Genomic DNA, 4,578 nt, shown 5'->3' with positions numbered 1-4,578 from the left:
TTCCGTCATCCTCCCCATAAATCTAATCTCCTCCTTCCCTCCCTTGCCCAGAGTCAGTGCTGTGTTTTGTTTTTGCATTTTTTTATTGTGATAAAATATATATAACATAAAATGGATCATCTTGACCAGTTTTAAGGGTCCACCATGGTGGCATTAAATGCATTCACATTGTCATGCAACCATCACCACCATCCACCCACAGAACTCTTTCCAGCTTCCCAAACGGAAACTCTGTCCCCCTTAAACACTAACTCCCAATCCTCCTCCCCCAGCACCCACCACTCTACTCTCTGCCTCTATGAATCGACTGCTTTAGGGACCTCATGTAAGTGAAGCATTCAGTATTTGTCCTTTCACGACCGGCTTGTTTCACCTGGCCTAGTGTCCTCAATGTTCACCTATGCTATAGCATGGGTCAGAATTTCCTTCCTCTTTAAGGCTAAAGAATAAACATGATACCATAGGTATATATACACCACATTTTGTTTATTCAGGCATCTGTCAGTGGACATCAGAGTGTTGTCTTCCCTCTTTGCTGAGTAGGCTAGGAGGGGCCCTTGGGAGGGACGGAGGCTCCTTCCAGAAGCCCCTTTCTGATTTGCTTTGATGTCTCAAAATGGCAGCAGGATTGGACATCCAGCTAAGGAGTTTTTAAGACTAGCTGTCAGCGAGGAACTGAACTGGGGCTGGGGAGAGGTGAGGGACCACGAGACAGAGGCAGTGGGATATGGGGGGCTAGGGGGCTGAAGGGTGGGGGTAGGGAATCAAATTCTAAGCTGCAGAAGATGAGCAGTGAAGGATCAGGGAGCTGGGGTATTCCTTCCCTGGGGCAGGCACCTCAGGGCTGGCACTCTGCCTCCCCCCGAGAGGGACAGTCACAGGTCCTGAAAAGAGACAGACACTTCCAGAAGAATCTATCCCCTGCCTTCCATCACCTGAGTCAAATATGGCACTGGTGCTCCTCCCATGAGCCAGGGCCAGGACTACAGGGGAACAAGGGAGGTGGTGAGGTACCAGGTATATGCAGGAAGTGCAGCATGAAGATGGAAAGTGTGAGTGGTGGTGGGAGATGATCTGGGCTCCAGTCTTGATGCTGTACTCACAGCAATGGGACCACAGGCAAGCCACTTGGTGTCTCTGGGCCTTAGGGTCCCCATCTGTAAAATGAGGCTATCACTCACTGCTCCTTGGTGGTGATATGAGGTGTCTTTGTCAGCTTGGCTGCTCTAATCAAATACCATAGACTGGGTGGCTTAAACAACAGATGTTTATTTTCTCATAGCCTGGAAGTTGGAGGTCTGAAGTCAGGGTGCCAGTGTGGTCAGGTTGTGGTAAGGGCCTTCCTTCTGCTGGGCTGACAGCCGCCTTCTTGCTGTGTTCGCATGACCTCTTGGTGCGTGTTGGGGGAGAGAGTGAGCTCTTTGGCATCGCTTCTTACAAGACACTGATCCTATATGACCAGAGTCTACCTTGTGACCTCATTGACCCTGACTTACATTCGGATAGCCCCGTCTCCAAATGGAGTCCCAGGCTGGGGTAGGGCTTCAACATATGAAACTTGAAAGGGGACACAACTTGGCTTGTGGCAGGGTGTGGGTGGTTTAGCTCCTGTGGAATGCAAGAGCCAGAGGATTTTGCTATTGCAGATGTCATCTCCTGGTTCTTGCCTGTGCTCTTTCTCCTGTTCTCTGGAGCCCATTTCCTGACACCTTCTAGGAAGCCCTCCCTGACTGCCTTGAAGAGGTGTTTCTTGCCCTGGGCTCCCACTGGCACCTGGGGCCTTTTGCTGCACCTCTAACTATGGTGACACTTTCACTGAAAACTGTCTAACACCCCACTTGCCAGCACACTCCTGTGGGAGTGGGGCATCTTCGTTTTGCTGTCTTCAGTGTGCCATCCAGGCCCCTGGAGGCCCTGGGGGCTCAGGAAGGGACTGATGTGCACAGGCCTCAGTTTCCCCCAATGTCCACATCACTCTTTTACTTCATTCAGGTTTCAGTTCAAATGTTGCCACACCAGAAAGATCTCTGACTAATGGGGACCCATATCTGCATCATTCTTGAACACTGGCCTTGATTTCCTTCCTACCTAGCACTTACCATGGCCTGAATTGTCCTAGTAATCACTAAGATTACTTACTTATCACCTGGACTGTAAGGCCCTGTGGACAAGGACCTTGTTTTGTACTCCTGCAACCTGGCACAATGCATGTGACATATTTGCGACAGAACAGCTAAGTGGACAGGGAGGCGTCATGCCTCAGGCCACTTTGAACAACTCTTCGGCTTGCAAGCCACCTCCATGCCCTCACATGGGTAAGTACACAGCATTTACAAAGCACTTGTTTCATCCAGGTCTCATTTGATTGCCGCAGTATACCATTTCACAGATGGGAACACTGAGACTCAGATGGGTGAGGCAGTTTGCTCAAGGGGGTAGGTCTGGCTGCCACATTCCTTCCCTCCCCCTCTGCACCTCCCCTCCTTTGCGGGTCACTCTGCCACACACCACTCCCCACCCACCACCTCCTCATGGGTGGCTCCAGGCCTCTAGCCGCTCTCCACAGCCTCCACCCCCACACCTGCCTCCCTCCCCAGTGTACCCAAGTTCCTTCTGGAGGGGAGCTGGCAGGGTGTGTCGACGCCTGCCAGGGCCGAGTCCCCAGTGTGTCATCTGCTCAGGATCTGAAACTGTCCTCCAAAGACCTTCATGCCTCAGACCATGAGGGTTTCGTATTGAGCACCAACTCCAGCCGGTCGCAAGAGGCTGCCTGGAGTGCTGTGCTGAGAATGCTGGCGCTGAGCTTGGCTCAATAGGGTACTATGTTGTATCGATTAGTAATGCCTGCCGTGAGCTTGGGAGCAACATGATGGCATATGTGTCAAGACTGCTCTGGGCTTGTGTTTACTGTTTCTTTACCTGTATTGCTTCACCTCTGTGGTCTGCAGGTATGAACATCCTCTGGCCCCAGCCCACTATCCCTCCTTCTCTGCTTTCCCCTTGTTTTCACTGACCAGCCACATGGTGAAGAGGAAGGTCTGGGCCTTAGAGTTCCAAAACAATACAAAGCGGAAGGACTATGGCCCATGCCATGTGGTTCTGTGTCTCAGTTTCTTCACTGCAGACAGCTACCTGACCTCTCTTGGGACTTGGGGTCTGACACTCCAATCAGGTGAGCATTAAGTGGGAGAGAAGTGCCCCTTCCTGACGCAGTCCCAGCACCCTGAGGGGAGTCAGGGCAGAGGCAAGGTGCCATGCTGGGGGCAGGAGGTGGGAGGAGGCAGGAAGGCCTCTCCTAGCACTGCCAGCACCGATCGGATGCGCTTCTTCCACCCCTAGCTGACCCTGGGCGTCCCCAACATGCTCTCTCTGGTTCCAATACCCGTTGCCTTGGAGACCACCGCTCTGGGGTGCAGGGAGCTCAGAACCACATCTCAGTGCTTTCCAAGGTGTGTGCACTGCCAACCCTTCTGCCCTCCATTGCATAGGTGGGGGAACTGAGGCCACAACAGTGACAAGTGGCTGGTCAAGGCCAGGGCAAAATCTCGCAGCATGCTCAGGAAAAGACTGACACCTCAAGCTTTGTCCTTCACAGGCACAGCCAGGTACGTGCAGATGATCTCAGGCTGATGAGATTGGGCTGACATGATGTGGAGCCTGGGGCTCATGGTGGCCATGGCTTCTCTTATGTGGGGTCCCCCCTTCCAGAAGCACAAATATTACCTCACATGGCACTGGTTGTGTTTTAATTACTTCACATCCATTAGCTCATTCATATCAAAAACAATTATTTGAGATGAGAACTTTCATGATCTCCATCTTATGGATGAGGAAACTGAGACACAGAAGGGTTAAGAAACTTGCCCAAACTCACACAGCTAGTAGGTGGAGGGGTCAGATGTGAGCCTAGTTGGATATTAACTATTCGCCCTCCCAGGTCTACCCCCTTTTCTCTGCCCTCGGCCTCTCAGTGACCGCACCTTCAGGCTCCTTTGGGTTGGGTGTGGCTGATGAGAAGAAGGGTGTGGTGGGATGCCAGAGGTGGGGCATATGGGGGTTGAGGTTGGGGCACCTGTTCTCCAGCTTCTTCCTGCTGCACTGCTGTCTGTCAGGGGATGCACCCCCCCACCCCACGCCATTGTTTCTCCAAGCTCTGGTTGGGCTGTGGCCTCTCTTAGCCCTGCCAGGATGGACATTCAGGAAGACTGGTCCCCCACGCCTCTCTGGGTTACCTGCCTTGGACTGATTGCTGAGCATCTCCATACCTCAATCTTCTTATCTCAAAAATGGGGTGGGCAGGGAAGTGGGATTGGCAGTTGAGGGAAACTACCAGGGGAGGAAGGGGCACACCTGATCAACAAGGGTACCTGCATAGTGACTATTTGTATACCTAACCTGAATTGTACCCCACATCTTAAAAATAATAATAAGAAAGTGGGGTGGAACAGAAACCTGCCCAGGGTCATAAGCTAGAATTGGGGGAAGGGCCTGGCTTCGAACCCAGGTCACCTTGCTCTGGAAAACCCACCTCAGCCTCTCTATCAACCTTCACCACAGACAGGCCTGTGAACCAGGAAG

This window comes from Carlito syrichta, unplaced genomic scaffold, assembly GCF_000164805.1.
Source record: "Carlito syrichta isolate Samal-C Ts95f unplaced genomic scaffold, Tarsius_syrichta-2.0.1 Scaffold302558, whole genome shotgun sequence".
Classification (NCBI taxonomy): domain Eukaryota; kingdom Metazoa; phylum Chordata; class Mammalia; order Primates; family Tarsiidae; genus Carlito; species Carlito syrichta.
This window is presented reverse-complemented; position numbering follows the sequence as displayed.